The following is a 23,048-nucleotide window of genomic DNA, read 5'->3' on the forward strand; positions in this document are numbered from 1 at the left end:
CCTGTAAGCCAACGGTACTGGCCAATTGCAGCAGATATCCACATGGGGAAGAACGGAGTAAGAGCTGTATCTCCTAATTATGACAAAACTTACTCAAAATGGATTAAATAGTGAAGTGTAAGACATGGATTCACTAGAAAAAACAGAGGCCATATGTCACGGTACTGGAATGGGTGAAGATTTTTTTTTAAAGACTCAAAAAGCAAGCCCGGCACAGGGGTGCACACTTTTAATTCCAGTCCTCGGGAGGCAGAGGCGGGTGGATCTCTGTGAGTTCAAGGCCACCCTGGTCTACAGAGTGAGTTCCAGGACAGCCAGTGCTACACATTGAGAAACCCTGTCTCAGGGAGGAGTAAAGACTCAAAAAGTACAGAAAATGAAGAAAATTTTGAAAAATTAGATGGCATCAAACTAAAATGTGTCTACATAGTGAAAAAATCATCTAAAAAGAAACTACAGACTAGGAGAAAACAGAAATCCAACAAGAGACCACTATCCAGACAAAGAGGAAATACACGCACTCTTACACACTCACAGTCACACACTTACACACTCACAGTCACACACTTACACACTCACAGTCATAGTCACATACTCACACACATGCACACACTCTCTCACATACTAAACTCACACACTCACACACATTCAGATACTCACACTCACACACAAACAACACACTCACAAACATACACTCTCACATACTCTCACACATTCTCACACACTCACACATTCACACTCATGCACTCACATGCTTACACACTTGCATCGCACACTTACACATTCACACTCATACATTCACTTACACACATTTTCACACACACTCATACATTCACACTCACAATTCACACTCACACACACTTGCACTCACACGTACATTCACATACACACATACACTCACACACACTCAAACTCACACACTCAAACTCACATGCATATACATACACACACTCATACTCATACACTTACACACTCACACATTCTCACTCACATATGCACACACACACACCCTACAATATTAGTTACTTTTCCATCACTGTGATGAAACCCCACAACCATTGCAGTTTACAGAAGAAAGGGTTCCCTTGGGGTTACAGTTCCAGAGGGTGGAGTCCGCGATGGCCGTGTGAAGGTACAGTGGCAGGAACAGAAAGCTGAGGACTTACTTAATAGTTGAACAATTAAATGAAGGAAGGACCTCTGAGCCACCCAGATGGCAACTAAGCTGAATTCAAAGCCCACTATTGGGCTGCAGAGATGGTTCCGCTGTTAAAAGCACGTGGTGTTCTTGCAGAGGAACTGGGTTCAGTTCCCAGCAGTCACATCAGCTGGTTAACAGACAGCTGTAACCGTAGTTCCAGGGAATTCAACACCGTCTTCTGGCCTCTACAGGCATCTAAAGACACACACGGTGCGAGTGCCTATGCCTTTTGGATTTCAAAATAAATAAATGCTTTTCCTTTTAAATCAAATTCCACTATTCCCTTTCTTCAAACTGCACACCTTGCCCTGAGTCAGATTTCCACATGGGATCAGTTTCATATGTTTACAAAAAGGGTCATTCTATACACAGTGTTCACCAGGACATCAAAAAGAGAGACACTAGGACTTCAGCTCTCACAAAAGGGTGACCAGCTGAGCCCTCGGGATGGTAGAAGGAGACGTTGGAAAAGAAGGGTACCTCTTTCTTTCCTCCTCTCTACATAGAGTTTCTGCAGATTTCAGTGACGCTCACTGTTCACCACTCACACCAGCGACAGCAAAGGAGGCATCTTTTATCCCCATCACTTAAAATGGAAAGTCAAAACGCATAATCATGGGATTAGGAACAGATGAATCTGGGGACGATGAAAATCCCTTCAGAACAAATTGCAAGATAGCTTTTGTTCTTTGCCAAAATGTCTCTTCTCTTTATTTAAGCTTTTCTGAATTATAACAGAGATGCCATCAAACCCTTGAGTTTCTTTCCTCAAATGAGCAGAATCTGCTCTCCAAGAAGTGTGCACATGTACATGTATGTGTGCCTGTGTGTGTGTGTATGTGCCTGTGTGTGTATATGAGCATGTATGTGTGGGTATATATGTATGCATATGACTGTGTAGGTAAGTGTGTGTGCATGTGTGTATGTAAGCATGCAAGTGTGTGAACATATATGGGGGGTGTGTATGTGCGTGCATGAGAGAGAGAGAGAGAGAGAGAGAGAGAGAGAGAGAGAGAGAGAGAGAGAGATCCTCATCCCAGGTTGTTCTCCTCAAACGCCCTATGTTCAGCCTACAGGGAGCCAGCCCTTCAGGGACAGCAGCACCAGCCCAGTGTCCATAGTCTAGAACTGGGTTCTGTGTGCTCCCACACCCAAGCTCCCATGCTCCAGTGATGCGTCTTCTCTTCCTTGTCCTTAGGAGACGGATGATTCTTACACTTGCTGCCGGCACCCATCACATAATGGTCTGAGACACACATGCTAGGTGCATGTTTCCACCATTGTAAGTTCTTCCTCCCAGAGACAGTGCTCGTGCAAACTCAAACGGTTTAAGTCGGTCACACAGTGTCATCTCCAGACCCCGTCAGGGGACACAGTAACCCCAGGAGGCAGATGCTGGTGTAGGGAGGCACATCATGGTCTAGTCCTTTCCCTTAAAAGTAAGCAGAAAACGAGTTCTAAAATACGTAGGAAAAGAGTAAGATTGTACAATATACATAATTGTCTTCCTAGTCTTACTCAGCTGGCAGCAGGCAGGGCTGTTTACATCTGCAAAGGACCCTGGAATGGATGATGCTGTGAAGTCAGGAAGGCTACAGTACACTGGGGAGAACCCTTTCAGCTACACTGTAACCTTATGACACCGTTATCGTATGTGGGAGCGTCACAGACCAGAATACCATCATGTAGCATATAATAGCTGCGTTAAGTGTAAGGAGTGTCTACAGTTAAGGCCCCTCAAAATCTTTTCAACTATTCAATTCCCTGAATCAAATTATCTCTGCTAAGAAGACTGATGTGGCTCCTTGTTCCCTTGTTCGACCCTCACAGACACAGCAGTGGCCTTCGTTGGTATTTCTGACGTGAGAACGGATACTCCCTTTACACGTTTATGGATTGGTCAATGTGGGTGAACATCTTACATGCCTGGCATTCCGGTAAGGACTGGAAAAAAGGAAACCTAATGAGACATTTTCTGCTCGCTCTGCTCAGCAAACTACCGTAATAGCCAAATAAGTACAACATACTGAAAAGCGCCGTAAGAGACAAATATAGAAATTGCTATCAGTCTTTATGACAGGGGAAACAGAAGGGAGAAGTAACTTTGTTTAGGAGAATACAAAAAAAAAAAAACAGCTACACAGAGAAAATTTTAAAATCGGTTTTCAAGAGCCATCTTATCTGATCATTGACTGTGGAAAAAGATATACCGGGAAAAAGCTATCGGCACACTATTTTCTTTATGTATTTGTAACGTTAAAACTAAGATATCAATCTGACCCATTGAATCACCGCCAAATCTCTCAGGCTGTAAGATGATATTAATTTGTAACACATGAACTCCTATAGAACTATGAATAACGTCATTGCTTAAAACTAAGCTACCCCCCACAAGCTTCTCTATTAAATGCTTGCTCCCCAGATGGTGGCGCCATCTTGGGACTCCATATGTCTTAGTGAGGGTTACCATTGCTGTGGTGAGATAACATGACCAAAAGCAACTTGGAGAAGAAAGGGTTTATTTGGCTTCCATATCCTGAATCAGGGTTTATACACCATGAATCAACTGTCCATTAAGAGAGGACAAGGCAGGAACTCAAACCAGGTGGGAACCCGGAGGCAGGAGCAGACGCAGACGCCATGGACGGGTGCTGCTAACTGACTCACACCTCATGGCTTGCCTAGCCTGCTTTCTTACAGAACCCAAGATCACAAGCCCAGGGACGGCAGCACCCACAATGGGTTGGGCCCTCTCACATCAATCATGAATGAAGAAAATGTCCTGTAGGCTTTCTGGACTAGTTTTTTAATTGAAATTCCCTCCTCTCAGGTGACTCTAGCTTGTGTCAATTTGGTATTAAAAACTAGCCAGGATGCCATGGTACTTTTGGAAGTTGGAGGTCTAGCTGGTAGAAGTATTTGGGCAGATTATTGAAAGTAAAAGCCACCCTTCCTCATTCCTGCCCTGCTTTCCACCTCCTGGTCCACCATGATGTGAACAGTCCCCATTATTTGCTCCTACTGCCCTGTCTTCCCCACGAGGAACAGAAATCTGAAACTTTGAGCCAAATAATCCCTTCCACACTCAAGATGTTCTGTCAGGCATGGTGTTTGTGACAACCACCGCCACAACCACAATGGAACCACAGGAACTAGTAGTTTCTTATTTTAAAGTTCTCCTCAGTAAATACACTCAGGCACACACACAAGGCATAGTCTCACTAATTTCCCTGTTGCACGGATACAGCCCTACAATTGGAATACCCAAGAGAAGATCGAATGGAAGAACCCCAAAAAACATTCCATGGTATAGCTCCTCTCTGAGAGCTGTATTTGTTATTTTTCTCACCACTGTAACCAAATGCCTGGCAAAGTAATTTAAAAAGGAACAGACTAATTTTGGCTCGAAACTCATGTTTTAGGAACTCTGTCATAGTAGAAAAGAGACAGCGCTAGGAGCAGCTTGGTTCGTGGTCCCAACCAGGAAGCAGAGAAAGCTGAATGTTAGCTCTCGGCCTGCCATCTCCTTTCCCCCTTATCTTCATTCCAGGTGATGTGGCCAATGGGACATGTGGTTTGGAAGCAGGGCCAAGGTCTCCCCCTTGGCCTGTGTTTCTGTAATACCGGGACTCAGGAGGTAGAGACAGGAAGATCAGAGGTTCAAGGTCAACTTCAGCTACATGACAAGTTCAAGGCTAGCCTGGGCTAAATTGGACCCTGTCTCAAAGGGGGAAAACAGTGTTCTTTTGGTACTTTTGTCAGATTCCCCTCAAGAATACAGCTGAGGCAAGGACTTGGGAGTAGCTGGTCTACCTGGTTAGGTGTAAAGTTGGGGGTGGGAGTGAAAGTGAGGAAGAAAGAACTAGGAGTAAAGCATGCACCCATGAACTGGAGCACATGTAGATGAGGAAGGCTCGGGTCCTACAGAACTAACCAAAGGAGTCCCAGTGGAAGAGGAGGGGGATCCAATGCTCTGCTGAGATTCTCCGTGTGGCTGTACTTAGCCTCACTGCAGCAAGTTTGTGTGCCTGTAGCTGAGCAGCCTCTGGAGGGCCTAGAGGAAACGAACCAGCTCCACACGAGCTTTGGTGTGTGGAACTGTCTGTCCATCCTGGCTGTGCTGAGTTGGGAGGTGGAGAGAAGGGTACCTCCCAGGCACCTGCCACCAACAGGGCTGGCTCCTCCTCCTCCTCCAATCAGAGCCAAAGGCAGGAGAAAGGACAGAGGCCACTGTTGGGGGGTGGGGGAGTATGTGTAGCACAACCAGTCTCTCCTCGAAGCCTTCTGAGGAGGTCTGCTTGCTGAGAGGAACAGATCTTAGTGGTGAGAAAAATCTTCTGAAGGAACAGCTTCCCAGAGAAGTCCAGATTATTCACTCCCATGTATTCCTTTTTAGTAGCAAGCAAAACACCACCACTCCACATAGCTCCAGGGACTAAGAGGAACAAAACATAGAACATTGCCGTAGGTAATACATCTTGCTTTTGAGTACAAAGGGATTCAAGTAGGAGCTAGGGAGAGGGCTGTGGGTAAGAGTGCTTGGTGCACAAGATATCGACTTCTACATCTCCATACATATGTGCACATGCGTACACACTCATAGTGAAGGCCTACACGAACATGTATATGTACCACACAGACACACTTATGCACACATAAAAATATAACTAAGCGACTCTCCCTCAAAGGACAGAACGCCATCCCTTATGTTCATAATGAGGTTGACAGTTTACAAACCATGTCACCTATGTGACATTTACTAAGCCCAAGGCTGTGGACCAGCAAGTCTATCCATCATTATTCCCTGCTGTGGCCACCAATATTGTCATTATCAGACATGAAGTCCATTGCCAGGTGCTACCAACATGGAGGCTGGTCCCTATTATGTTACATAGCTGTGAACTAATACAAGGCTCCCTACAAGAGACACAGGAGCTAAAACCAGTTACCTGAATTCAGTCTGCATAGCACCATCAGCTCCCGCCTGCTGGACTCTTCGGGTGCCTGCCCTCTGGGTTTATTTATTCATTGTTCATCCACATGTTCTTTTCTCCCCAGCACTGGATTGAAGCACATACACCATGCCCAGCATTTTACATGGGTACTGGGAATCGAACTCGGGTCCTTAAGCTTGCATGCCAATCACTTTTCTCACTGGGCTATTACCCCAGCCAGTCCTTGGAGGTTTAAACAGGAGAGCTCTGAGTCTCACAGCCCTCTGGGCCGGTTCAGTCTCCTAGGAGGATATTTAATGCAACCTCACTTTAAGTAGAAACGTGAGCCACCTCCTTCATGAAGGAGAAAGAAAGAAAAAAATCCCAGCACCTCCCAGACCTCTCACGTAAACCAAGCAATTTTAAAGATTCCTGCCGTAGGTGAGGAACCTGCAAGGGGAAGGCCCCGTGCGTGGTACCGATGCCTTGAAAGTTTTTTCAAAGTTTCGTCTTAAAAGTGTGTTCCCTGAGCCAAGAAATAATTGCACATTCATCCCAGCAGATTGAGAGAAAGTCGGGGATTTAGTCTGAGGAAATACATTTGTGGTATGCGGAGAATGACATTTGGGAGGATGCTAGGCTCTGCGGTACGGAAGCTCAGGCACTAATAGCTACTTGTAAACAGAACCAAAATAACACAAAGACTGGTGGGAGATGCAGCCGTCTGTCTCGGGAATGCTAGTCTTCCCAAGTGGAATTTCATTCACCTGCCCAATTTTCAGGGGGTCAGACCCCAGCAGGTATTTGATAGCTACCACCTCCCAATCAGCCACACAACTGAGTCAGAGACAGTCTCAAGGCCACCACACCCATGCTCTATAGCTCGTCTCCCTCCTTTCCCCTTTTCCTCTCTATTTGCTTCACCCAGATCCAAGAGCATTTCATCCACAGCGGCCATTTTGGATGCCTACCTACTGTGTGAGCACTGATGACAAGCTGAGATTGTGAGTCGATCTGGGGATCTACAGAACAGTTAGGCCATGAGGATTGTGGGAGTCTCACTAGTTAAGGTAGTATAGAAAGAGATAGAGAAATACATCATTATAGCGTGAGATACGATCTAAGAGAGAGAGAGCTGTGCTTTGGGGATCAGTGGGACAAAGCTAAGCAAAGCCAGAAAGTTCAGTCACTCCTCAAAGGTGAAGGGCACCTCCCTGCTCCCCTGACATCCAGGGGACACTTGCTCACTGAGGCCGAGTGAATACCTTGCATGTGTTCAACGGGAGACATAATTCCCATTGGCAATGAAGTGGACGCATAACTCACTCTCAAGGTCACGTAGAGCGTGGGTTGGGCCTCAGCCATTGAAGTCCACTCAGTGTGGGTGGTGATGGTTCATCTTCACAGTCAGCTGATCAGCTTTAGAACCACGTAGGAGGCACAGTGTTGGGCACGTCTTTGCAGGAGTTCTCAGAGAATCTTGACTGAGGAAGAAGAACCACCCTGAAAGTGGGAAGGCACTAGACCACGGGTTTAGGTCCTGGACAGAAAAAAAAATGCACAAAGGGAGCATTGGCGTTAATCTCTAGCTGCTTTCTAGCACGGCGTATGCAATGTGGCCAACCACCTCACACTCCCAGTACCACGCCTCTCCACCATGATGGACTGTACCCTCCCAACCCACGAGCCAAATCCAGTCGTCCTCCTTTCAGTTGCTCTGAGCAGGAGTTTAGTCACAACACACGGAAGCAGGTCAAAGGTCAAAGAAGGAATGAAACACAGCAAACACCCACAAAGAGGCTGGGCATAAAGGCCCCCAAGCTGAGCTCTGTGGGAGTCCTACTCTCTTAAAAATATGTGAAAGACAAGCTCGGCCATCATTGAACCTCTTGGGAAGAAAATAACTCGTGTGTCATTTCCCATCCCTAGCTTTTTCTCAGACCTTAAACCAGATACGTACCTGACGTAAACCCACTATGCGCAGCCGTGAGTGAGCACCATGTTCTTTACACCATCGCCCTACAAGACAAAGTTCATCGAGAGACAGATGGCAGCTTCTGGCTCTTCTGTACCCAAGGAGCGTGCAGCCCAGAGATGAAAATATGGCAGCTCTCCATGCCCAGTCAGCCAGTCTGTCTGTCTGTCTGTCTTCATCTAGCTATCTCTGCCTCTGCAAAGCTCAGTTCATGACTGGCATAAAAATAACTAAAGCATATTTGCCAAATTACCTCATCTTAGACATTTGTAAAGGTCAGAAATAATTGCAAAAATCACATTTTCTTAAAACAGATTTCAAATTGAAAAAAGTCACAATATATATACTCACTATACACACACACATATACATAAACATATACATACATATTGTATTGTATTGTAGTTTGAACAATGCAAATGCATTCTCTCTAATTCTGGAGGCTAGAACTCAAGAGCCATGGGTAGGCTTGCTTCTCCTGAGGCCTCCTCCCCCTACTGCAGGGGCCATCTCACTGTATCCCCACCTGGCCCTTCCCTCCTGTCCCACTTCTTAGAAGGACATCACTTCTAATGTCGTTGCATAGCCTGAGCTCCCTTTGCGAGTGTCCACTTCTAAGTACAGTGAAAACCTCAGTGTGGAAACGCTTAGGAAGGAGGACGCAGACAGGCACACCATCTAGTTCATGGCAGGCGTGACTCTGAAGCAAATGAGAAAGACTCACTTCACGAGTCTAAACTGAATACCCTGCCTAAAATAACTTATTTGTGCCTTTACCAAACACTTTGTTTGCAAAAAAAAAAAAGTGCATAGAATGTAGTTAACTGTTTGCACAGGATTGTTTCTGTAAAAAGAATCCCATGACACAAACGAAGCTATTTTAAGTCTTTCCATTCCTCCGTGCCTTTAAGTATAGATGAGCCAGCGAACATCTAACAGAGGAAGGCACGGCAAAATCTCCTCGCTCTGTGATGGTCTGGGGTGAGTGACATTGGACTCTCCATATGTCCCAGTAACCCTCTAGACATGAGTGCCAAATAGTCATATAGTCTAGGTTTAAAAAAAAAAAAAAAACAGTGTGCTTGCTATAAGGAAATAGTCTCAGAATAAATGCCCCCTTCTTCTTTCAATCAGAACCTGTCTTCAGGGCTGACTTGTAGAAAAGTCTCAAGCCCCACCATTTCTGGTCTATTATTCAGAATACCAAAGGAGCCTTGTGTTCTGTTCAAGTCAGAGGACGCGGGGAGCGGAGATTTCTCCCCTAACATCTATTAACAGCCCAAGCGCAATCCCAGCGACTGTTACAAGGAAGCCAAGCACTAACAAACACACATTAGCACTGAGAACAAGGGGTCAAGAACACCTCCAAAGATGAAATTTGACCTATGGATGGATTCTCAGGAATATGAACGGGATAAACAGGTGAATAGGGGGCTGGGGATTTAGCTCAGTGGTAGAGCGCTTACCTAGGAAGCACAAGGCCCTGGGTTCGGTCCCCAGCTCCGAAAAAAATAACCAAAAAAAAAAAAAAGGTGAATAGGAGAGGGCCCTGTCCGCACGCTCGCCATCCTGAGCCTGTGAAAGAAGCTTGTTGACTGCAAGAACTGCAGAGCTTGGAAACAGCAAGACGGTGGGTGAAAACAACAACAACAACAACAACAACAACAACAACAACAACAATAATAATAATAATAATAATAATAATAATGATAATAACAATGCCTCCAAATCAGAGTAAGTCTTACTGCATTCGGTGGCCACCAACACCTGGAATCCCAAGACTTTTATTTAAAGGGGGCATGTTGCGGTAAAAATTAAAAAGGAATGTTTTCTATCAGTTGCTGTGAGCTGGAGGAGTCCCTCACTCTGGCTGCTACTCCACCACTCCGTCCACAAGCCGCCCTCTCCTGGCTGTGTCCCTTTTAGCTGCCCTCACCTTTTAGCAGCCCTCTAGGCCATAGTTACCAGCCTGACAACACACACACACACACACACACACACACACACACACACACACACACACACGCACGCACATCTCGTTCTGCAGGCCCTGCGTGTTCTCACTCCGTGAGGCAACAGAACCAGATCGCAGGCTCCAACTGCCTCTCAGACATTTCTTTCACACCCTGTCCTCTTTAGCCCGGTAAATCAAAGTTCCAGAGACTTGTAATTTAGCAATAGATTTACATGTTAAATTCTCAATCCACAATACATCCACACAATAAACTTACAACCAGTTGATAAGGATATAAACTGCCCACCTAGATAAGATAAATTTGCCTCCCAGCTACCTTGGCAATACAGGACCACCTGGATCTGGGTCACCCTTTTCAATCTCCATCTTGATTCTCCTCTCTTCTCCTTCTCTCCTGCCTTACAAAAACTTTGTCCCTGCCTTATTCTTTTACTGCCCAATCGTGGTCTTGATCTAACTTGCGCCAGCCCTCACCTGCATGATGACATCAACCTGCAGGGTCAAGTTCAAAGTCAGCCTGGTCTCCATATTGCATCCCAGGCCAGTCAAGGCTACATAAGGAAACCTAGTCTAAAAACAAAGTCCATGCCAAGTTCTTGGAATGAGCAGAGTTATCGAGATGCACCCTCACAAATGTGAGTGTAGGGAGCAGTCATTCCTCTGGGTGCGCAGACTGCCCTCCAGGCAGCAGCACCCTACCAAGATGGTGCATTCAGGTTAAATCCTGACCAGGCTTTCTCCATCCAGCCAGGTCCCTTGGAACAGGGTTGCAAGGCTGCACCCAGCCCAGAGGGAAGGCTCTGTGCCCTCCATATGACCACTACTGTAAGAACAGCCCTAATGTCAAGGGAAAGATGTGCCTATAACTTGCAGATTGCTGCTGCACAGGGCATGGAGACGCATAGCCTCGGCCCCTCCTTTAAGGAACACTTGCTTCCAAGAGCCGGGGAAATGGCGCGGTGGGTAAAAGCACTTCTTGTGCAAGAGTGAGGACCCTAGTTCAAATCCCCAACACCCGTATAAAAAGTCAGGCATGGAAACATGTGCCTGTAACCCTCACAATGGAGGAAAGGGGAGTGAGGAGGGCAGGGGAAGTGGGAGGAAAGGGGGAGAGGTAGTCACATAGATCCAGAAGCTCAACTGTCCCGTCAACCCAGCCAGATGGGTGAGCCTCTGCTCACTGAGGAACTCTGTCACACAGCAATGAGGTGAAAAATATGAGGGGTGTGTGTGTGTGTGTGTGTGTGTGTGTGTGTGTGTGTGTGTGTCCCAGACAAGGCAAGAGAGTAAACTTTATATAGAGTGAGCACCTTTGACCTGTAGGCCTGAGGACGGGCCACGCCCCTAATCCCATCCTTGGACTCCTCTGTCTTAAAGGGACAAGAATAGAAGAGCTGCTCTCTGTAGTGCCTGAGGAAAGGTAGGGTTATGGAAGGCCGTCTGGCCCGACTCAGCTCCCAGTTCAGTAGGGTAGCCTCAGGGGGTGAAGAAGGGACCACAGCACCTCCTCCACCCTCCGCACCCCTAAGACCCTGCTAAATCTGACCCCCAAACAGGATATACTCTGCTGGCCAGGCCCACACTGATCCTTACTATAGACTCCATGCCCCAAGCTATCCTTCCTCTCCTATTCCCTTCGCCCAGGGCAGAAGTACAAACACCCTTTTGCTGTTTACCCCACAGTCATGACCCAACTACAGGATCACCCTGCAGGGACACTGAAGTCTTGAATAACCATGAGGTTAAATTAAAGGAAAATCATTTTCAAGTACTGTGAGTATCAGAAAAAGAAATCCAGAGTAACTCATCACACATGGTATTACCATTAAACTCAGTCAAAATCAACCGTCTAGTTGTATGGAACTGAATCTCCCGCTAGCCAATGAGAAGCGAGCAAAGGAGTGTGGCACACCATTGCAGAGTCATTTGGCCTGGAGAGCCATGCCCTGGCAAGTGAGAATTAATTTCTAATTACCCCAGTGGCAGACTTCAGACATTTTTTTAAAATATACTTCCTATGGCTGTCATAGCGTCAAAACAATTGTTTGGCTGCTTGAGCGGGTGTCAGGCATTGTAAGGGATGCGTGTCCTGGTGAAATTAAATGGGAAGCCATTCTGCAGTTGGAGCCGTAATCCCAGGCCCTAACTATAGCATCTCAGATACCTCAGAATGCCTCAGAGTCAGGAGGCAAAGAGGAGGGAAGGCTGATTTCACCTTTGTTCTTTGGTGCCCTGAGGTGCTGAATCCTGAGCCCAGGGGTGAAGGCAGACTATGCCACCTCAGAACCAGGAGAGAGCTTGAAGCAGCTCTGCCTCCCAGAATTGCCTCCGAGCCACCACTGAGCCTGAGAGGGGTTCCCCTCCATTGACCCTTCGGACCCTCAATAATAGTCCAATAAGTTTGACCAGGAAGTACCTTGATCCTGTTTTATAAAAGCACAAATTTACTGGCAGTGGCATCCCAAGTGTCCTTGCTCTGAAAGAGTATCTTTCCCCTGAATGGCCCCTGTGAACTTGCCTGTCTTCTTGTTCTAGCAGCAAAGCCCTGCTAGCAGTACTCTATGCTGCCCTTGAACTGGGGACAGGAAGTGAAGCAGGCAGCTACCGTCATGGCATCCCTAACTCGTCATAAATCATGGAAAAACCGACCATGCTCACCCGCAGACCCTAAGAGTGAGGGACGATACCAGGAAAACATTCCCAAATTCAAGAAGTGCCCAACACGTGTTATCAGCCTCTTGCAGACAAGGCACTCTGTACAATACAGAGGGGTCACACACTGTATCAGACAAGATTTCTGACCCCAAGAAAGTCACATTTGACAACCCCCCCCAAAAAAAGGCACAGAATATTCGAAAGTCAAAAGGAAGGGAATTCACTGCAACTTGAGGACAAGAGTGCTCATGGCTGAGGTAAAATAGAACATGGTCCTTGAAATCCAAGGAAGATGGGACAGATTTCAATAAGAAGGAGGGAGCAGATGGCTCAGTGATACACCCTCTGTGACTGCTAAGCCTTCTCGGATGGCAACTGTCCTTGGACCCCTAGGGCTAGCTGGCCTTCCATTGTGCACTGTCAGTCACCGTTTACAGCCTTCAGCATAGTGACTGCTCACTAAGCACAAGGGTTAGCACATAGTGTGTCTTTATGGTATTTTACAAAGACAGGGAATGGAGACAGATGGAGGAAACACAGTAGCAGGTAACCCTCCAGGAGGGTTTGAAGTGCCGAGGACTTAGCTTTGTTAAGGCCAGGAGTGGCGGAGGGTATCTATAAAAGGGAGCCCGGGAAAGCAGCTGGTTATCCCTGGGTGATGGAAAACCAAGGAAGCTGCCCAGCAGCAAAAGGTCCCCATCTGACCACTGGGTGAGAAAGAAACCCCTGGAGAGCGGAGAGAGTGGTTTGGAGTAGCAATAACCAAAGCAAGGGGAGGACCCTCAGAGCCTTTCCAATGAGTAGCCATGGGTCTGGCTTGCAGAAGATTCTCGAAGGTGAAATGGTGAGAGTAATAGAGAAGTGGGCTGTGTCTTCTTGCACACGAGCCCAACAGTTGCACGAGACAAGAAATGCAAGGGTTGGGGATCAGATCGGCACATCCAGACTTCTGCTGCATCTAAACCTTATTCACCAACGTCCTAACTGCTCTGGCCACCAGACAAAGGAGTATTATCTTACTGTCATTGAACTTAAAATCCTAAAACTTGTCTCACCAAAACCATCTTCTTTTGCAATACAGCACACTCCTGAAAGGACAGACAGATGTTTAATGGCCACTAATGTTATAATTAGTCATTTCTTAGACACAAAGTCCAATGGTATCGACCCTGGGAAGTTTTCTAAATGTTAACTGAGATAACCAGTCGAGCACATTATAGAAATGGCAACTGGTTCATGTTCATTGGCAGAGTGATTGACCCAGGGGTGATGCCAGAAAGATTCCCAAATTCAAGACACACTCAGCACATGTGACTACCCTCTTGCAGACAAGGCACTCTACAGTACAGACGTGTTACACACAGTATTAGGCAAGGTTACTGTAAGTACTGACCCCCTTTTCCTCCCTGCTCTGACAGTCATTGGTGCTCTTGCCTATGACTTCTGCGATGGATATCATATGACTTTGCCGTGAGCCGTTATCAATGCTTCAATAGCCGCTCAAGTTCATCAATAGTTATCCGCCATCAAGAGGGGTGACTCTTCTGTTCTTCCCTGCTGGAGGCAAAAGAGGGTAAGGACAGATTTCTAAAGAGAGGAGAGGTAGGCATTTAAATAGTGCAAACCTCTATCTAATTCTGCCAGCAACTAGCACACACACAGTGGAGTACCCTATAGTGAGCTAGCCCACACACAGTAGAGTGCCCTATAGTGAGCTAGCCCACACACAGTAGAGTACTCTACAGTGAGCTAGCTCACAGACAGTAGAGTACCCTATAGTGAGCTAGCCCACACACAGCAGAGTACCCTATAGTGAGCTAGCCCACACACAGTAGAGTACCCTATAGTGAGCTAGCCCACACATAGCAGAGTACCCTATAGTGAGCTAGCCCACACACAGTGGAGTACCCTATAGTGAGCTAGCCCACACACAGCAGAGTACCCTATAGTGAGCTAGCCCACACACTGTAGTGTACCCTATAGTGAGCTAGCCCACACACAGTAGAGTACTCTACAGTGAGCTAGCTCACAGACAGTAGAGTACCCTATAGTGAGCTAGCCCACACACAGCAGAGTACCCTATAGTGAGCTAGCCCACACACAGTAGAGTACCCTATAGTGAGCTAGCCCACACACAGCAGAGTACCCTATAGTGAGCTAGCCCACACACAGCAGAGTACCCTATAGTGAGCTAGCCCACACACAGCAGAGTACCCTATAGTGAGCTAGCCCACACACTGTAGTGTACCCTATAGTGAGCTAGCCCACACACAGTGGAGTGCCCTATAGTGAGCTAGACCACACACAGTGGAGTACCCTATAGTGAGCTAGCCCACACACAGTGGAGTACCCTATAGTGAGCTAGCCCACACACAGCAGAGTACCCTATAGTGAGCTAGCCCACACACAGCAGAGTACCCTATAGTGAGCTAGCCCACACACAGTGGAGTACCCTATAGTGAGCTAGCCCACACACAGCAGAGTACCCTACAGTGAGCTAGCCCACACACAGCAGAGTACCCTATAGTGAGCTAGCCCACACACAGCAGAGTACCCTATAGTGAGCTAGCCCACACACTGTAGTGTACCCTATAGTGAGCTAGGCAACACACAGTAGAGTGCCCTATAGTGAGCTAGCCCACACACAGTAGAGTGCCCTATAGTGAGCTAGCCCACACACAGTGGAGTACCCTATAGTGAGCTAGCCCACACACAGTGGAGTACCCTATAGTGAGCTAGCTCACAGACAGTGGAGTACCCTATAGTGAGCTAGCCCACACACAGTAGAGTACTCTACAGTGAGCTAGCTCACAGACAGTAGAGTACCCTATAGTGAGCTAGCCCACACACAGTAGAGTACCCTATAGTGAGCTAGCCCACAGACAGTAGAGTACCTTATAGTGAGCTAGCCCACACACAGTAGAGTACTCTACAGTGAGCTAGCTCACAGACAGTAAAGTACCCTATAGTGAGCTAGCCCACAGACATTAGAGTACCCTATAGTGAGCTAGCCCACACACAGTGGAGTACCCTATAGTGAGCTAGCCCACACACAGTGGAGTACCCTATAGTGAGCTAGCCCACACACAGTAGAGTACTCTACAGTGAGCTAGCCCACACACAGTAGAGTACTCTACAGTGAGCTAGCCCACACACAGCAGAGTACCCTATAGTGAGCTAGTCCACACACAGTAGAGTACCCTATAGTGAGCTAGCCCACACACAGCAGAGTACCCTATAGTGAGCTAGCCCACACACAGTGGAGTACCCTATAGTGAGCTAGCCCACACACAGCAGAGTACCCTATAGTGAGCTAGCCCACACACTGTAGTGTACCCTATAGTGAGCTAGCCCACACACAGTGGAGTGCCCTATAGTGAGCTAGACCACACACAGTGGAGTACCCTATAGTGAGCTAGCCCACACACAGTGGAGTACCCTATAGTGAGCTAGCCCACACACAGCAGAGTACCCTATAGTGAGCTAGCCCACACACAGCAGAGTACCCTATAGTGAGCTAGCCCACACACAGCAGAGTACCCTATAGTGAGCTAGCCCACACACTGTAGTGTACCCTATAGTGAGCTAGCCCACACACAGTAGAGTGCCCTATAGTGAGCTAGCCCACACACAGTAGAGTGCCCTATAGTGAGCTAGACCACACACAGTGGAGTACCCTATAGTGAGCTAGCCCACACACAGTGGAGTACCCTATAGTGAGCTAGCTCACAGACAGTAGAGTACCCTATAGTGAGCTAGCCCACACACAGTAGAGTACTCTACAGTGAGCTAGCTCACAGACAGTAGAGTACCCTATAGTGAGCTAGCCCACACACAGTGGAGTACCCTATAGTGAGCTAGCTCACAGACAGTGGAGTACCCTATAGTGAGCTAGCCCACACACAGTAGAGTACTCTACAGTGAGCTAGCTCACAGACAGTAGAGTACCCTATAGTGAGCTAGCCCACACACAGTAGAGTACCCTATAGTGAGCTAGCCCACAGACAGTAGAGTACCTTATAGTGAGCTAGCCCACACACAGTTGAGTACTCAATAGTAAGTCTGAACCATCTACACTATCTTTCTAAAAATCAGTTATTCCTTCTGTAATCACAAAAGCACTGCTCTTGCTTCAAAGAGAATAAGAGAGAGTTTATTCTGAAGTCAAATGTGAGTTACCATGGCCCAGGAACACAGATTTAAAATATCCCCAACTTCGTGCTCTAACATGAAGACAGTTTCACGAAGCTTTTACAGGAACAGAGCAAAGAAAGTCATAGCCGAGACACCTTTTAAAAGCATTGATGTGAAGGATAGGAAGGCGGGTCACTGCAGAGCCAGGAAACACCCGCTCTGGGCCTCAGGTGCTGTCTGAAGACACTTTTAGCCTCTGGCCAGTAGAATAGGGTTCTGCTATGTTGGCACATTTCTAAACATTTTATCTGTTAGTCACGGGAAGCCAGGTTCTACACAGAGGGTTGATAATATTAGTAGACAATGATTCTTATAAGTTATTTTTATAAAGATGGATAAGGATAAATTTTATTTTTTTTAAAGATTTATTTATTTACTATATATAAGTACACTGTAGCTGTTTTCAGACACACCAGGAGAGGGCATCAGATCTGATTACAGATGGTTGTGAGCCACCATGTGGTTGCTGGGATTTGAACTCAGGACCTCTGGGAGAGCAGTCAGTGCTCTTAACCACCGAGCCACCTCTCCAGCCCCGAGGATGAATTTTAAATAGGCTATATAGACCTGCAACATTCCAACCTCACGACCACTGTAGGTCTAACCAATTAATCATGCTTGCAGAAGGTTCAGTGGGATGCATGACTTCCTGGAGGAAATTTTTATTCACAATCAAAGCCTAGTGTCTTGAGAGAGGCAGAAGGGATGGCTCAGTGGTTAAAAGCACCTTGCTCTTGCAGAGAACCTGGGTTTGGTTCCCAGCACCCACTTGGTGAGTCACAAATGTCTGTAACTCCAGTTCCAAAGGATCTGATATCTTTGGCCTCTGCAGGCACTGTACATCCATGGTACATGTACATACGCATGGGAAAAACACTCAAACATGTAAAGTAAAAATAAATAAACCTTCAAGCAAAAAAAATAACACCTTGGGAAAAACACTCAAACATGTAAAGTAAAAATAAATAAACCTTCAAGCAAAAAAAAAAAAATAACACCTTGTGAGAACTTTAACTTTGTATGTGTCTGTGTGTGTGTGTGTGCGTGTGCACACGTATGTGCATGTGGAGTGTGTGTGTATGTATATGTATCTGTGTACGCATGTGTATGTGTGCATCTGTGTATCTGTGTGTATGTGTGTGATGTATATGTGTATCTGTGTGTGTGTGCATGAGCGGATGTGCGTGTGAGCATGTGTATGGTGTGTGTGTGTCTCTGTGTGTGTGTGGTGTATGTGTGGTGTGTGTGTGTGTGTGTGTGTGTGTCTTTGAAACAAAGAAAGCAAGCCAGAAACCCTCCCTGTGGTGTGCCCAGGGAACACAGCAGGTGCCATGTTGTGGCATGTGAACTCCTTTTCATGAATCCCTATACATGTCCTCATTAGCCCCATTTTACAGACCAGGGTGACCATAACTCTAATGAAAGGAACTGACTGTAAGGTTGTCTTATGAACCATCGCAACAGTCCTCACAACAGTGGGGGAGTGGAAAGGGCCTCCCTGGATCCACTTCACCTCCCAGAGGGGCATAGTATAGACCAAGTGTAGATTGGTGGACACTGGTGACGCCCTCAAGCCGGCTGGCATAGCTCCCCCTTCCTACCCCCAACTCTCAAGTATTCATGATCATGAGCTCCCAACAGTCCCTTCCTTCAGAGAATTGCCTTTGGCAACAAAAACTGATGCTTTCCTGGCTGGGATAAAGATATCCTAAAGAATGTGTCCCTCCCGGGGCTGGGGAATTAGCTCAGTGGTAGAGCGCTTACCTAGGAAGCGCAAGGCCCTGGGTTCGGTCCCCAGCTCCGAAAAAAAGAACCAAAAAAAAAAAAAAAAAAAGAATGTGTCCCTCCCTTGGCTATCAGGCTACTGAAATGCTCCCCCAAGAAATTGAAATTTCATTTAAAAAAAAAAAAAACCTCCCGCTGGGAAAGGAAAAAGCTGACACTTGGGGCCAGCCAGAATGGGAACTTGTCTCAGAGATTTCACGGGTCTGACAGCTTGTCAGACCATCATACAGGACACATAGACACCCATGCTGGTGATGTGCAGGGCCACGCCTTGACCCAGCTGGCTCAGCTATGGTTCTTGCTGCCTCTTGACACCTCCATCAGGACCCCCACATGAATATGGGGTGGGAAACATGAGTCTCTTCATTCCTTTTCTCAACAAGGCCACGGTGAGCAATCCTCTCTTCCTCTCACTCCCTTTGTCTGTTTAATTGGCCCATTCAGGACTAGGGCTGAGTCCAGCTTGCTCGGCTCAAGCTCTCACTCTACCAACTCAAGTAACTGGACTTCTGCCCTAAAGATGTATGTCCTACCCTTCAGATAGCCCACAGCAAGTCACTGGCAGGGCCTACCAGGCCATGGCCAGTGTAATGAGCGCTCTCTCTCTCTCTCTCTCTCTCTCTCTCTCTCTCTCTCTCTCTCTCTCTCGCCCTCTCACTCTGGCCGCTCTCTCGCTCTCTCCCGCTCTCTCTTGGTCTCTTTCTCTCTCCATGCCCCCTTAGCCCCGCCTTCAAGTTTCCTCTGATAAGGCCTTCCTGTGAATGAGTCCCACCCTACCCCTCTTCTCTCACCCAGCTTCTCAGACCCAAGGGTTCTCTCTGCTATTTTGCTCTCCTGTCAAACCCTGGAATGTGTTCTAAGTGGGTATGAAAGCAAAGACCAGAGGAGGCCGTTCCTTTGGAATTCCTGAGAAAGGACCAGGATCTTACCTCTTTATGGAATCACTGGCTTCTACAGCTGAGAACAAAGGGACCCCAGGTATCAGTACGGAATCACAACATCCTTGCTGAGGGAGCAGAAACAATATCAAGTGTGTAATGCAGGAAACCCCTCCAGCCATGCGCACTGATGGCCCCGTGGAGACTTGTGCTAACCAAGTACATTTGGTACCCAATTTCCCACAGCAGTGTGGGCAGGGATGGGCAGCAGCTTGCAGGAGAGGGATAGGTGGCGGGGGCGTAGGGGCCGTGGGAGGAATTTCAGTTCAGCGCCTTTGCAGGTGAACCTCCTGTTCACCTTTTAAGCAGAAGGGCAAGCGGATCTCACCCACCGGATAAAACAGCTTTCTCTGCGATATTGCTTCCTGCCTCCAGTTTCATCTCAGTTGGCTTCCGCCTCCCTCCACCCTCTTCTGGGCCCCTTTCCCACAATCTCGGCGGGGTGAGCCCAAGCTGACGAGGGCACCTGGCTTTTGAGGCAGCTCTTCAAAGCTGGAGGTCAGGTGTGTTTCTTGGATTTAATTAAGCTGGAAATGAAATCCAGCCCTGGAGTGGCTCGTCCTCTTTATTATCGCGTCTCTTACTGCTTGTCAGGCCACGGTGGCTTCCAGGTCTTGAAAGGGAAGATGTGGCTTGATTCCCAGACAGGGCTCTGTTATCTGTTTCAAGGGACACTTGAAGTTCTTCCATATTCGAATGGGACGGGGGAGGGGGACGGGGAGGAGGAGGGCGGGAGAGGAGGAAGAATCATTCTTAGCAGCCTTCCTAGGGAATAGAACAAGAAAATATATTTTAAAATAATATCATTCCCAGTGCATCTTCTCATTATAATACAATATGTGTCTGCTAGAAAGAACCTAAAGAATTAAAAACTCGTTTGTCATCCGGGCAGCTAGAGTAATCACTATTGATATTATGGTCTCTCTTGCCAGACGCAGGTGTCTGTATGTGTTCAGAGACGTGGGGGTATGAATTGTGGGAAGGGAAAGAATTCTTTAATCTGTGTTTCTTTGTGGCACAGGCGTGGAGGTCAGAGGACAACCTGCAGGAGCCCGAGCTCTCCTGGCACGTGGCTCAAACTCAGTCGGTCCTCAGCCTTGGTGGCAGGTGCCTTTACCTGCTGAGCCGTCTCATCTGCTGTGCAGATTTTACATATATTCCTACCCACTTAATGATACTTCCTATGAAATGCTCATTCACGAGGCTCCACGGGGTTCCTCCCTTTTTTTTTTTTTTTTGTGCAATATGGAATCAGGAAAAGAAAAAAAAAACCCTCAGGCTTTAAAAGAACTTCCATACTCGCTCGTTAATGCTACTGATTCTCCTGCTGCAGTTGTGTTTCCTGCACCTTGTAACATATCCCATAGTCTCTAGGATTAATCAAACGAGATGAGGGGATTTATACCCTGCTGCGAGCCGAGAAGGGATCTTAACGGTCTCCCAAAATAATATCATTTGACATTCAGAGCCATTAGGCAACGACAGCAAAGGGCATTTGTGTTTCAGACTGATTTGTGTTCCGAGGGTGGCAGACCCCTTCTTGTCCCCTTGGCAGCTACAGGCTGTTGACCTTTCTCCCTCCAGAGATGTGATTGCCTTCACATGAGAAATGCCCAGCAGATCTCAAGTTAGCTCTGTTCCCCACTAGCCCTGATGGCCTTTTACGACCGCCGTGGTGCTCCCAGCTGACAACTCACTAAGAAGAGGTTACTGTGCAGAATTAATAACATCTGAGCCAGCCGTCTAGTTGGTTTCCACAAAACTAACAAGTACCACTTTGGACAATGGTAAAAGTCACAAAATCTGAGCTCAGAGGATGAAAAGGACTTGGACAGCTTCTGATCTGACCCCTTCGATTCCCAAATCAAGGGATCTGAGGGTCAGAGAGGGGAAGAGGCTCTTGTTACCAGGATCTGAGAGCTGGGCTGGAACTGTGGCTTCTCACATGGGCATCGGAGTGTAACAGGAATCCTGTGTGTGCAGCTACAATCAGACGAAACTGGGAAGAAAGGAAAGGAGAAGCAAGTCTCGGAAGCAGGGTAGAGTGGAAGCCTTGGGGCTCCTCGTTCACTTCAGCTAGTGTGGAGATTCTCTGTGGGAAGAGTGACGGACAACTGCTGGTCCAGGGACAGTTCTCACACTTCGCCTTCCCTCCTCGTGGGTACAGACAAGCCCTGTCAACTGATGGAGGGTAGATGACTCTCATAATCTTCTCATTATGAAGGGGAAAACAACAGTCTCTGCCCCAGCAAATGTGATCTTAGAGATCAACCAGATAATGAGTCCCACACAGCATTGCACCCCAGCATCAGCATCCCAATGGGGTTCAGGCAGCACTAATCCAACCCCAGCCTGGAAGAGGAATGGTACCCCCGGCTTGGCCTAGGCGGGTTACTCTATGCAACTACTGAATGGAAAACATCAAAACTAGAGGAGAGAGAGAGAGAGAGAGAGAGAGAGAGAGAGAGAGAGAGCGCAGATAGGCAGATAAAGAAATGATGTGTCCACATTGGCGCATGTGGGCAAACACTTGGTTCCTAGCTAGTGTCTCTATTCTAGAAGACTGTAGAGCCTTTAAGAGGTGAATTTTCACTAAAGTAAGTCAGTGGAGGATCTGAGGGCTTCCTAGCCCGGCCCCACGTCCTGTCTGCCTTCTGTGTCCTAGATACAGATGAAATGGACCCAGATGCTTCACCCTCCTGCTACTTACTGAATCTTTCCCGCCATGATGGGTTTTATCCCTTCAGACTCTGAGCCAAATTAACCCCTTCCTCCCTTTAGTGACTTCTTGTCAAGTTATTTGGTCACAGCAACAATAAAAGTAATCAATAAGGGTCACTTGCACACCATTATTTTGGGGACTCTATGGCATATAATAAAGAGAACTCGATCCAATACCCCAGACACAAAAATATTTTCATCTATTATCTTATTTCTCCAAATTAACAAATCTCTAACCTAAGGGCTCTCAAACAAATGGCCTCAGGTTCTCGGGACTTCTCAGGAATCAGACTAAGATTCCATTTAACCAGCTCCGGGGAATTATAACTTATAGCCGCTGTGATTGGTTCAAAACTAGGCATGTGACCTATCTGGCCTAATGAGAGGAAATGTGGGGGGTGTTATTAGACAAAGTCGGAAGAGATTTTCCTCCTGGGGTTATTAAAAAACAAACAGGTATTTTTGTTTGTTTGTTTGTGGCCTGTTCAATCAAATACCTAAAGTTAGTCCTTTCAGAATCTCTACTCTGTGTCAATAAATTCCATTGGCACTGAACCCACAGCCAAGTATATTTTACAAAGGTCTTTTTTTCTCAACACTCTCAGCAAACCACTGGCCCAAGGAAAAAATAATTTGTACAGATTTTACACGCAACATCGCTGACTTAAAG

At 47.0% G+C, this 23,048-nt stretch overlaps 1 long non-coding RNA gene across 5 annotated transcripts in view; it reads right to left on the bottom strand.

The window, feature by feature from the left end:
* Nucleotides 1-20,382, bottom strand: part of LOC102554279 (uncharacterized) — a 52,784-nt gene extending 32,402 nt beyond the window's left edge. For 2 of the 5 annotated variants that reach the window (XR_005488501.2, XR_005488500.2), the window contains exons 1-4: nucleotides 19,511-20,382; nucleotides 14,134-14,297; nucleotides 8,096-8,154; nucleotides 7,462-7,675 (exon numbers count right to left, since the gene is read on the bottom strand). This is a non-coding gene — a long non-coding RNA (uncharacterized LOC102554279). Of the gene's footprint in view, nucleotides 1-1,881; nucleotides 2,634-7,461; nucleotides 7,676-8,095; nucleotides 8,155-14,133; nucleotides 14,298-19,510 lie in introns of those variants that run through there. The other 3 variants (XR_005488499.2, XR_594151.4, XR_005488502.2) reach the window with 3 other exon arrangements.
* Nucleotides 20,383-23,048: the final 2,666 nt, after the last annotated feature.

This window comes from Rattus norvegicus, chromosome 8, assembly GCF_036323735.1.
Source record: "Rattus norvegicus strain BN/NHsdMcwi chromosome 8, GRCr8, whole genome shotgun sequence".
Taxonomy (NCBI): domain Eukaryota; kingdom Metazoa; phylum Chordata; class Mammalia; order Rodentia; family Muridae; genus Rattus; species Rattus norvegicus.